Source organism: Cheilinus undulatus, linkage group 9 (genome assembly GCF_018320785.1).
Source record: "Cheilinus undulatus linkage group 9, ASM1832078v1, whole genome shotgun sequence".
Classification (NCBI taxonomy): Eukaryota; Metazoa; Chordata; class Actinopteri; order Labriformes; family Labridae; genus Cheilinus; species Cheilinus undulatus.
The window spans coordinates 47,428,967-47,441,925 of NC_054873.1; the positions used below are offsets into that span (position 1 = coordinate 47,428,967).

Sequence of the window (12,959 nt, forward strand, 5' to 3'; positions counted from 1 at the left end):
TTTGTTTAAAAGGTCAACATGAGTCCTCAAAGCTATGCAACTAATACAACTGCCACACCGGGCCTCCTGAATGTGTGCAGACACTGATAGCTAACTTGTAGTGTAAACATTAGCTGGTTTCAGTGTTATACAACATTATTATATGATAGCACAGTGTGCTGACTCATACTGCTATCATAGCACTAATTCATCCATTAGAAGGAGCTTATATTCTTATGTTTTTGTAACACTAATTGCATGCATCCTTTGTTTCAGTATCGGTGTTATTGTGTAATTGCATGCATGAAAGCATCTGTCTGGTTTCTGCAGTGCTATAATTAGCAGCCCCTGTAGGAGAGGTTCATATGTGTTAGGCCAGCAGGTCGAGTTGCACTCATATGGCTTCTAACACTTGAGTTATTCCTGCATCCAGGCCCCTGGAGCGGACGCAGCATCACAGCTCTGTCATTGTTGCAGTCATTTAACCTAAAATCCTTCCTGACTGTCTGAAGGCTCCTCTTCAGCTTAACCCCACCTTAAAAACACTCCCATTGTGTCTGTTTGTGCTTGCAGGCGGCCCGACTGAGGATCCCTCCCATTTGGGAACCGGTGGGCATGTGACATCACCCCCCCGTCCCTCCCTCCTCACTTTTATGCATCCGGCCAATCAGCTCCCGCAGAGAGACGGTCACGTGAGAATCCCCCCAGTCTTGGTTGCCATGGCAGCGAGCACTGGTCCAGGCAGCATCTTGCTGTGGTGAGAAGAGAGGGGGAGAAGGCGGGAGGAGAGACGGGGAAAGAGAAGGAGAACATAGAAAGAGAACAAATCTCAGGCAGAGGAGTACCTTTTAGACCTCCGGCTTGTCTTCCCTCTGAACAGTGAGTACTTTCCTTTTTTATCCTCCTTTATCTGCTTCTCACAGCTGAATGAAAGCAGATCTGATGCTCTCCATTGTCATCTTTATCTTATTATGTGATAGGCAGATGCCTTTGGAGATCTCCAGGATGACATCATGTGTAATTCCTTTGTTATGTTGCTAATGTGCCTCACCTTAGGCTGACAGCCCTTTGTGTGCATGCTTCCTCTGATCCTCACTGAATAGCTGATGACAAATCTCAAAGGCGTGGTGGGAACCTGGGTGCTCCGTGCCATGAGAGCCAGTTTCATAATGTGCCGAAACTCTTTCTGATGCACTGTGCACATGCAGTGTGACGTCCTGCTCCTCACTACTGCTCTCTTCCTCTCTCTCTCATTTTCACACTAACAGACCTGGTTGACATCCCTCGTCCTCCTGGGGTTTGTTTAATTAGCTAATCAGCACGATTAATCTAGGGCAGCTTGTTCTGATTTCAGACCTCATATGAGGAATAACCTTGTGGCGCCGCAGACAGCCATCTTTCTTTCCCTCCTACTGTCAAAATGTTGCTGTTTTTAATTAGCAGAGGTCCGAGCCTCATCCAAAAACATGTGAGCGATATGATGCAATGTTCATATTTTCAGTTACGTAAGACTGAACAATATTTATGGTATACTCATAACCTGATTTGCAGGAATAGTTTTTCATCTTCCGGCTAACGGAATATGCCTTTAATGAAAAGTTAAGAAATCCTTGCTTTGAGCTGCAAGAAATTAGAGTTATTATATTATCCACTTACACAGGTATGAGGCATTAAATTCACAATACGCTACAGTCTGTTAAATGCAGCTCCGCATAACTTTCAAAATAAGTGCTACAATAATGATTGTTTCAATCAATACAGAAGACACACAGCACAAATAAAACTTTACTGCCACTAAATGGTTATGACCGGGGTCGTGTCTGACAGTATTTGTGCCTCATTAACTATTTCTAAATCTCCTCTCTTGTTTCAGTTAATAGCCCCTCTTGGTATCTTTTTCTCACCCCCTTGTTGAAAACAGAGCAGATGTTTGCACTGAAGACTTTTACATGTAAACATAGTTCAACCACAGCTTTACTGTTGAAGTAGTCCCTTACTTAGACCGAGTCCCTGAACAGCAGGTGACTTGTTGAAGGCCTTTGACACTGCTGACCATGAGATTATGAAAGGTAGACGTTGTACTGGTCTGTAAGAACTATTTGATGGTTTGACTGCTACATTTTTCAAATAGATGACAGCATATGCAGGCTGAACATTTTAGCCCAAGAAATCTTGAAATAAAGAAAGGTGTGCCACAGGGTTCTGTCTTGGGGCTGCTATACTTTAGTGTTTTTCCTGGATTCATAATTTTTACATCCAAGTAAAAGCAGTGTATAATTGCAAGTAGTCAATGAGTCTGAAGTCAAGAATGCAAACAGAAAACAGTCAACAGAGGACTACTTATATAAGAAGGAATCCCAGTAATATTAAGTGGTGTGGAGTTGGTTTACAGAATGTGGCTAATGTTAGCAGAATCTGAAATCTGACTGGCCTCCCAAAAATTGCCTTGTTAACCACTCAATCACTTATACCACTTCCCCACTAAAATTAGCGTGTAAAAGCGGGTTTTTTACATGTGGGTAAACCCGCTAACAATCGGCAAGTGACTCTTTTCCCACTGCAAGCAGATCCGGGTCTGATCGCCAGCAAGTGAGCTGCGTGGCTGTTTTTTTTTGCCTCTGGTGTGTCAAGCTGATGTCATCACATTGATGACATCAGCAGCAGCGTGCCGAAACACAGCTAGGTAAACAATGGAAAGGAGCATGGAAGCCATGGACACGGTGGTCAACTGTTTTCCATACTTTGTACTTTTGTCCCTTTTTCAAAATATACAAACTCAGCGCAGACTGAACGACAAACCCGTGTTGATTGCAGGGTCAGTTGATGCGGGTCTGAATGCCGATTAGAGCCTTTCCCACTGCCAACAGGAGCAGATTGTTAGTGTGTTTAAACAGGTTTTTCGGCCAGTGAGAAAGGGGTATAAGAATATCTTAAACTACATTAGACTGGTTTATAACTTTAATATCCTCATATCATATGGTATATGAAAATATAAAAGTGTGGCCCTCAGTGGAAAAAGTTTGGACACCCCTGCCTTAAGTATTTGGATATTTGATTCCCTCATGTGCTAGGATTCATTTCAAATTTCAAGGTCCTAATAAATCATGGCGCTCTGTTTGAATAAGTGAATTTGCCTTTATTGACCACTTGTCGACTAAATTATTAGCATATTCTTGTTTATTTGTCAGTACCTAACCTGTTTCTCTTGTACTTGTGTGATTTTATTCTTGTTGAAAGTGCTGGAAGCTACAGTCTTTGCTCTGTGACTCAGTCACAAGACTTATTTTTGCTATCTGTGCCCAAAGTGTGCCTTGAAATAGAATAAAAGACTTTTATGTGTGATGTTCCTGCAGGAGGATTTTGGTCTTAGAGCTGTGGTCTTTGACTCATTTTAAAAGTAGATAGGATGATGCATCAGGTTGTAGATTCTTTGACTGATGACTCTGCTCAGGATTGGTTGATCTGTCTTTTTTTTTTTTTTTAGCATGTTGGTTTTTGAAATACTGCTGCCTGTCAAGGCCAGGACACTTGGGAGATTCTGACCAGAATGAGGTTTTCCTTTTTTAAATAATACTAAAAATAAGTTTTTAAAATTCCCCTGTCAACTCACGTGCTTTCTGCTGAATGAACACAAACACTGTTGCAACACTCAGCCCTCCACGTGCCTTTATTGGTGTTGAGGTTTACGCTGCGTGTTTGTCAGGGATTACTAATGCTGTGAGTGTCTGTGCTCTACCAAACCAGCCACACCTGTCTGTCCGAGCACTGACAGCAGGTGACAGGAGGTGAGGAATGTGTCTGCCTTCGCTCGAGAGGGAGAGATCGACTTTGAGCTGATACTAGCTGAGGAGTTCCTACTTCCACAACATCCGCAACCATGTAGTGGATAACAAAGATAAAAGTCTATTAGTGATCAAAGAACGTGGACTTTATCTTGGAAAGTCACATTTTCAGATTGCTTGGTGACTCAGTTGTTAGCTTTGGCATACTGAAGCAGCAGTGACTTTGACATTTGAGTGGGCTTCAGAAACCAGAGCTGGCATTTCAATGGCCTTTTCTTGAGATTTACAGTAGGATAATCACTACAGCTTGCAGTATTTTCCTTTGGATTTGCAGCCTGGATTTCTCAGCTGTTTACATTTACAATATGCTTTTGTAGCACGAGTATAAGTCTTGGATTGTGTTGTGATCGAGACTGAACAAAGCAATGTATCAGCAATGCATATTTCTGTCTGTGGGAAGCAGCCAAAGACTCTCTTTTCCATGAGATGTCGTGCCGTTTGAAAGCGATTGTTTGAAAGTTATAATTTTCCCAAGTTGTAATCTGGAGTGGTTTTCCACTAAGGCAAACTTCAGCCCATCTGAAGCCACGGCTCAATCCTCGTCTGTGCTTTGTTGGAAAATAAACAAATGGGTTTTAGGATTCAATGTGGATGATAGTTTTCATCGTCCATGCAGTGGAAAAGATGCAGCAGACAGACACAACAAGATAGTTGTGAGGAATGTCACCAGACCTAATACAAGACTTAACCCTGCTAACTGCATTACACTGATTGAGCTAATTAGCAACAAAGGCATTAGAGCATGCTGTAGTTATAACTGCAACTTTACATTTCTCTCGATTCTCTGAATCTTTGATGATATTATCAACTGTAGATGGTGGGATATTCCCAGTCTTTGCAATTTTACATTGGGGAAATATTTGTACAATTTTTAGATCCAGTGTTTCGCTGATTGGTGAACATCTGCCCATCTTTACTTCTGAGAGACTCTGCCTCTCTAAAAGGCGCCTTTTATACCCAGTCATGTTACTGATGTAATGCAAATGAACCTAATTAGTTTCAAACTGCTCTTTCTGCTGGTTTTTTTTATTAGTACCACTTACTTTTCTAGCCTTTTGTTTCCCTGCCCCTACTTTTTTGATGAGTTGCTGTCATCAGACTCAGTATGAGCTAATATTTTTCATGGCTTGGTAAAATGCCTCAGTTTCAACATCAGATATGTTGTTAATGTCCTATTGGGAATTTTCATTGTTATAATTAGTTTCTTAGGCAGGACTCAGAAAACGATCTTACATTTGTAAACATTTGATTAGAAAAAAAAAGCCAATTTTGCTCAACATGACTTCACCCACCTGCAACAAAATGCATACAAACTATTGTGAATTAAAAACATTAAATTAACTTAATAAAGATATTTTAACCTTGCTGTTTTGATTATTGCAAAGACAGGAGTGACAAAAGTATGTGTGCAAAAATTATGGTACACACAATGAATAATGTGATTATGCCATATTAACAAAAAATTGGAATCTCTATGCATATGTATGTCTAAGTTTGTTATATTCGCCGTTGTAATTCACAAGCAATTCAAGGGTAAAGAAAAACTGAGTTCCCATCAGAGGCATATTCTAGGTAGAGTTCCTCAGTATGGCAAACTGCTATGCACTCTTTAATGCCACCAGGTTTTGCCATTAACATAACCAAATGTTTTTCCTTCAAGCTAAATTAATTTGTTTTAGGCATGAAAATTACAGGCACTGTATTGATAAATGTTCCTGAGCAAGTAAGACTTTTACATGGCTTGTTTAACGTTGCTATTGGGAAAAATCCCGCCCGCTTTCTGCTGTTGTGCAAAGCAGTGCTCATGTTTCTGACACCATGTGAAGGCAGCAGTTCTGCTGCGTCACGTTGGAAGAGACCAATCGGATTAAACTGAGTTAAAACACGCAGGCTGACTCCAAGGGGCAGCGGGGGGTTCTAACGTTACATTCAAAAGGGATAGGATGACACACTCTAAAATGAGATACTTTTTTTCACGTTAAATCTCTGTATATTCCTGCGTGATTGTATTTTAGAGGGATTTTTATGAAATGTACTCGCTTGTGATTTTTCAGTATCGTGTTGTTATTAATAGACTTCCCTTCCCCCCCTTCTCCTTGTCGGAATGGTCTCGACCGATCCCTCTCTGTCAGTTTCAAGTTGCGCCTTCTCCTCCGCGGTGTGGCTCCCTGCTCTGGCCTTAACAAGCATTGCCGCTCTTAAATAATAGAACAAAACTGTGGATTTTACCTTGGGATCTGGATTTACTCACGGACATGGATTCATTCACGGATTATGTGATTGGATTATAAAGACACGCCGATAAAACGGTAAGAATGGACGTCTGTCCCGATCGCTTGATAAACACGGAGCATTTTTTTAACGTTACCCTTGGATCCACGGACTGACTGCACCTCTGCACACGTTTGGGAATGTCACGGTCCGCTGGCTTTAATAGAGAGGCTAACGATTTAACGACGGGCTTTAATAACGGGGATAAATCAGTCATTTTTATCTGCTCAGCACATGTCAGGGTGCATCAGTGTTTATCAGCCAGGCTCGCTTTAAATTCAGCGAAGCAGTCAGACACAGAGCAGGAGGGACAGCCTGTGGAATGTGGATATATTCACCCCTAATCAATTCTATTGATAAATCCCTATCTGTAACAGTGTAGAAACCCTTTTTTCTATTGCACGTTTGCCTTTGCTGTTGTGGCAAATCCGTGGTTGTACTGTATGTTGTGTTTCAGTTGAATGGAGCACATGATACCAGCAGCTTTTCCATGTAACAGCTTGAAATATGTTTTTCATGAAGCTTGAATCATTTGACAACATATGTTTTCGGTTAAAACACATTAATGACTAAACTTGCAAAAACCTCAGGGTAAAATACACCTGATTGGACTTAAAATAGGAATGAAGGTTTCAAATCAGTCCCCGTTATTTATTGGTAAATTGTAGGGCTGGGCAATATTAACTCAAACTCAAGACTCTTTTTTTTTTTTAATTTTAATTTTTTTTACTAAATGGCAGTGTACACTATGTATTAATACTCCTCTATTAAAGGAAACAAATGGTTGTCATAAAACTAGAATTATAAATGATATGATTCGAGTAAAAATCCAACAATATTGTCACCTGTTTGAGACAGCAGGAGAAACAGAAGTCATTGACACCTAATGTTGGGCAATTATTGATTTAAACTCATCAAGAAATTGAAACAAACTCCTACATGCTGTCTTAAATTTACAACAGTATGGGAAATATTTTCAGAGGTTGACATTTCCTTGCTTTTTTTATTCTCATATGTTGCGTTTCCACCAAGCAGCCTATCATTATTCATATCTCCCACCACCAAAACAACCAAAATATTTGATCCAGACCATCCCACTTTTATGGCACCATTCTGTTGGGGTACCAAGTGTACCCATCTGACCCTAAAGGGTGCTGCAAGACACACTGTAGTCCACTGATTGGCTAAAGGTGCAGAGGGAACTTGACGTCACTGTGCAGAAAGTGTTCCAGCCAGACCCGGTGGCATGGGCGGGCATTGGGGGGCCGTGCCCGCCCACGAAGTCAGCCGTGCCCTTCCAGGGAAGCTGTCCATATTTGGGTTTTGTTTTTTGTTTTTTTTCGGAGTAGCCATCTTCTATTTTTCCTATCTCCATTTGTCGATTCTACAATTCAACCAATCCAACCAATGAACGAAGGCAACGTGCTAGCCAATTACAAATAGAGGGGGGCAGGTCACTGAGTCATACTGAGTCATACGTTCATGGCATTCACCGTGCTAGTGCGCAGTGATCTCAACATGGATATCCAGAATCATTTCCAAAAAAATACAAAAGTACCGAGAACAAGTGACGATGCGGACGGGAGCGAGCAGGAAGCAGCGCCATACAGCTTCACTTCTATCGGAAACATAAGCACCGAAGTCAACAGCCACACTGGAGTAAACATTCACGCTAGGAGGGTTAGCTACGGCAGCTAGGGAACACAAGGAGCAGCGCCAAGCAGCGTAACTCATCCACATAGAAGAAACGTGAGTGACGACGTCAACAACAACACCACCACTGAGGTTCACGGTAACATTACAGCTGCGAGGAGCAGCAACGGGCCATTGCAGCCTTGTGACCCTGGCACAGCAAAGCCCCCAAGATCACTCATGCAGAGCTTTCCTCCACGCCTTTTCTCTGGGGAAAAAAAAAAGCCTGTGCTGACCTGTTGCTGTTCCTCGCAGCTGTAATGTTCTATGGTGTTGTTGTTGACGTCGACACTCACGTTTCTTCCATGTGGATGAGTTATGCTGCTTGGCGCTGCTCCTTGTGCTCTCTAGCTGCTGTAGCTAACCCTCCTAGCATGAACGTTTACTCCAGTGTTCAGTTTGACATCAGTGCTTATGTTTCTAACAGAAGTAAAGCTGTATGGAGCTGCTCTCTGCACGCTGCAGCCCCCGTTGCTGTTCTTCTTGACTTGAATGCTTGACTTTTGAGTTGAATAAATCGACACATAGCATTAAACTACTGTTTTTTGTTTGTTTTTTTAGATTTTGGGATGGACTTCCCCTTTTTAGTGAGAGAAAAATGATTTCTCAGCGCTGTAGAAGTGGCCACAATGCCACTGTTCAGCCTGAAGCAATAAAATTTAGGTTGAAAAATGTACTGCCCCCCTCTAATTTGCTTCTGCAGCCGGGTCTGGTTCCAGCGTTCGGCCCCACTGACCTATGTACGGTTATGGAGGGGAGTCCACTGGAGTCCATTCATTCCTATGAAAGTCTCTGTGATATCTGACATTCCTACTTAACTCCTCCCTTCTGTAATATCTTGTGCCATAAATGCCTTCAAAGATTGAACTTTTATGTTGGATTTCAGAGGGATAGTATGGCAGGTTGCATGCAAAACAAACTGCTAACTAGCTTACAGGCTACAATGAGTCATGCATTTATTTATTGATATCAAACTCAGTCTGAGTAATCCCTTTTGATTTGAAATTTAGCATGATTTATCAGTCTGAATGAGGGGCTGTCATAATCTCAGCAGTTTGAAATGTACAGTATTTCTACTTTGAGTGAAAAGTTAGCTGGCATGATTTGATAAAATCAGGTTATGAAGTTAGAGCTGACCTCTTATTGCCTTTCATATCTGCTTAACAAGATATTTTTCACTATATGCTATGGCTGAACAATTTTGAATAATAATCTAATTGCAATTTTTTTCTCCGATGCGATTATTCCTTAACTCTTTTATTAAAGAAGGGCTGAAAAATTATTTTAAAATATCTAACTCTGAAGATTTGGACTCATATTGCAAATTGGATATAATTGTTGCATTGAAGGGGTTTTATCATTCTCATATTTAATAAGAGAACAGTACAAAAATGAAGGTAGGATATTTTTATAGCCTATTCTAAAAAAATGGCACTTGAATGTTTGCATGATATGTCATGCATAACATCTCTGCTGCAAAAAAAAAAGTTTAAAACTGCTATTTTGACTCAAATTTCAGGTAAAAAAAAATTGCACTTTCTGCAATTTGAAAACTGCGGCAGGCCATATTGCGATTTAGTCTAATTTTTGATCAATTGCCCAGCCCTACTGCCTGCTGCTTTCCGGACAGGCTAACTTCCTCACTTCCTGCAGTGCAGTAATAGTCCTGTTTTATCCCCAAAACACATATTTCGAGCCAAGGAATGATGAAAAATTGACATATTATCCTCTTCTTGTGGCTACAGGTAGTTTCTGTCAGCTTTCTAGCCATGTGTAAAAAAGCGCAATTCCCTGCGTCAGACTCTAGGAGGCATCATGTGTACCTATATAGAGATATCAGTCACAAACGTAAGTGGAAGCGAAGCGTGACGACATCTGAGCTGCACAGTGATGGACCGCTCAGCTCCATTACATGCTTTTTAAAATTCAGGGATCTTTTATGCCAATATTTGTACACTTGTCTCCATGTAGACTTAGCATTTTAAGTAGATTATCTTGTGGTCAATAATTATATTACAATATATTTTTTCTTTATCTAAACCAGGGGCTGAATTCTGATTTTAGGTCCAACCTGAGGGCCGAGCAGGGTCGACATTTAACCATAAACTGTCAACCTCATTTTCACCAGCAATGAATTATGGGGGGTAAAAGCCTTATCACTGATGATAAAGGATTTTGAGATTGAAAAAGGTCAAAATAATAAGTTTAAAGGCTCAAAATCTGAGATTAAAAAAACATGGCATTTAAATTCAAAATAATATTTTTTAAAAGAAAAATATAGTAATATAAGTTGAAATCATGATTCTTAACAGTCAGAAATATGACTTAAAATTCATAATCATTGGTTTAAAACATCAAAGCATGAGAAAAACATTTAAATTTTAAGTTTTAAAGGTCAAAATACTACTTAAAATTTAAAATTTAGGATCTGAAAGGTTAAATTATGAAATAAAAGTCAATATAAGGAGCTGAAAAGGTCAAAACATTAGAAAAAAATCATAATCATGATTTTTAAAGGTCAGAATATTACTTAAGAATTTAAAATTGAGGATCTAGAAGGTCAAAAATAAGATGAAAAGTCCAAATTGTGAATTGAAAAGGTCAACATGTAATAAAAAGTCACAACCATAACTTTGCGTCATAACTGTGAGATGCAAAATCAAGAATATGAAATGAAAACATAAATGAATTTTACCACATTCCTGACTTTTATCTAATTATTTTAACTTTTTTCTCATTTTTATGACTTAAAAACATTTTAAATCAAGGTTAAGTTTACATTTTTAATTGAAAGTAATCTGCAACCCCTCAAAGTGGGCCAGTTATAATAAAAAAAGATATGATCTGATGGGCCGGGTGTTACTATGCCAAGGGCCGGTTTTGGCCCCCAGGCCTTGAGTTTGACAGCCCTGATCTAAACAATCTTTTAACTGAATATTAGGCCTGGCATTTAATTTGAGGAATAAACAAATTACATTGATATAAACAGTATTATCTTACCTTGTATTTTGTTTTAACATTTATGAATATATCTTAAAAATTTAATTCATTGCCTAGCCCTACTCTTGCTTAAAATACTGCTTTTTTTAGACAAGATTTACCACCTTCTCCATCACCTTTAGTATGATTTAGTATTTTTAGATGTGTGCACAGTGGTTAGCAGCACATTATTACTCCGAGTGTTTTCTGTGGAGCCATGTCTGTATCCGCACAGGCAATGCAGCAACTTTTCCGCTTGAAGAAACAGTGTGACCTTTACAGCGTCCTCCTCTCTGGTTTGTTCATAAAAAGAAATCTTGTGTGGTTTTAGCAGCTTTTAAATCTCTTAAAGAGAGAGAACAGTAAGACAAAGGAGTCAAAGTAAAGAGATGATGCCGCTGTCCTTAGAGTTGAAAGATGTAGCTTGATTTGTGCCCAGTGATTAGCGTTAATGCCTGATTCAATCTGGTCCTTCTGTTTTCGGTCTTTTACTCTCTGCTCTCTGACCTCTGTAACAATAACAATACATCATTTCTGCAGCCGACCCAGATTGGACCATCATACATCACAGACCAACAAGAGTCAGTGTGGTTAAATGGAGCGGCGAGGTCCTGACCTGACAAGGCGTCTGCCCCAACAAAGACTCTTATTCTGTCTCAGTGGGGTGATGGAGCAGTTGTTCTATTGATCAGTGATATTGACCTTTTGTCTTCGATCGTACAGCTCCGTTTTTCGGCTGCAGCAGAGTCTCTGTCAGAGTTTGGATGTCTTCTCTGAGGTCACAGAGTCTTTTACGGCCTGCAGATGTGAAACGGGCCGTGCTACCTCTGCTAAGCTGCAGTGTTATCATAACTCTGTGTTATTGTACCAAGAGATCAGGATGTGGAGCAGAGTAGGAGGAGGATGTTTGTTTTGACGCTGACTCAGCACAAGAAGGATCTTGAGAAGTCTGCAGTCTGGCTTCTTGGAGAGGAGAGGGTCAGATAAGTATAAGCAACATCAGGTGTGCAGCATCTACTGAAGCAATAGCTATGTTTACATGTGGAGTGCTTCTCCAATCCCATTAAAATCAGTCAGATTAAGGAGTCCAAATTGACTGTTTACATGGATGCTGAATAGACTGATCTGATTAAGACGTGCGCACATGCATCAAGCATGAAATAAGAAAAAGGGATTTAGATTCACAGAGTTGTACAGATGGTCTAATCCTGCAGAAAGAGGGGTTCTTTCCTTAGAGAGCAAACAGCATGCAGCTCCAGGCAGTGTGGACAAAAAATCCTCATGATTCCACTCATTCTGCTCACAGCATCCCAACAGCCTGGAAGTGAAACAGCATGATGCAGCGTGGTTGCGAGGGTGCCATGCTGTGCACTCTTGCATGCTGTTAGGACGTGGTGTAAAACAGGAAAAATTTGCTCTAACTTGTAGGAAGTTTATCTCATTTTTAACTCATTAAAAAAGTGGACAGTGGCAGCAGCCAATGGCATGCTCTGTTACTGGTAAAGTAAACCTACATTATTTACTGCAAGGCATCCTTTTTTGTCCTCCCAAATTAAATGTAAAGCAGTGCAAACTTATCCTACTACTTATCCTATGTCGATAAACATAAGGGGAGTGAAGGTCTGCAGGACAACTTTCAAACTAAGGCTGGGCAATTAATTGCAAAATACATTAAACTGCAATATGGCCTGCTGCAATTTACAAATCACACAAGTTGCAATAGTTCTTAAACTTGAAATGTGTCAAAATACCAGTGTAATAAACCCTATTTTTTGCAGCTGCAGAGATTTTTTGCACATTATGCAACCATCGAAGTGTCAGACTTATTTAGTGGTTTACAAAATCCTCCTTTTTGTGTTTTATGATTGTTTTGCTTAATCAAAATGAATGACATAAAAATGATAATTCCCTTCAATAAAGCAAATGACATCAAATTTGCAATATAAGTGGAATTTATTAGTTGTCAAATTGATGAAGCTTAGCATTAGTTTATGAAAGTCATACCCCAGCTGCGATCAGCTGATAGCCAGCTTCACCTCCTCCACCCCAGCCACCGCCTTTTTAGCTTAAAGCTTGTTGCACCTTCATATTCAGATTCATGCTACTATGGATTAATTGCTTCTGAAATAATTTCATTGTTTTCAATACACATTGTCATAAATGTATCTATCATTTTGGGGGATTCTAGCTATGCAC

The 12,959-nt window shown here is 40.0% G+C and overlaps 1 protein-coding gene across 12 annotated transcripts in view; it reads left to right on the forward strand.

Moving 5' to 3' along the window:
- Positions 1-5,980: 5,980 nt before the first annotated feature.
- mical3a (microtubule associated monooxygenase, calponin and LIM domain containing 3a) overlaps positions 5,981-12,959 on the forward strand; it is a 138,730-nt gene continuing 131,751 nt past the window's right edge. For all 12 annotated transcript variants that reach the window (XM_041794723.1, XM_041794726.1, XM_041794721.1 and 9 more), the window contains exon 1: positions 5,981-6,130. The gene's annotated coding sequence lies outside the window, so the exon portion shown is untranslated. The remainder of the gene's footprint in view (positions 6,131-12,959) is intronic.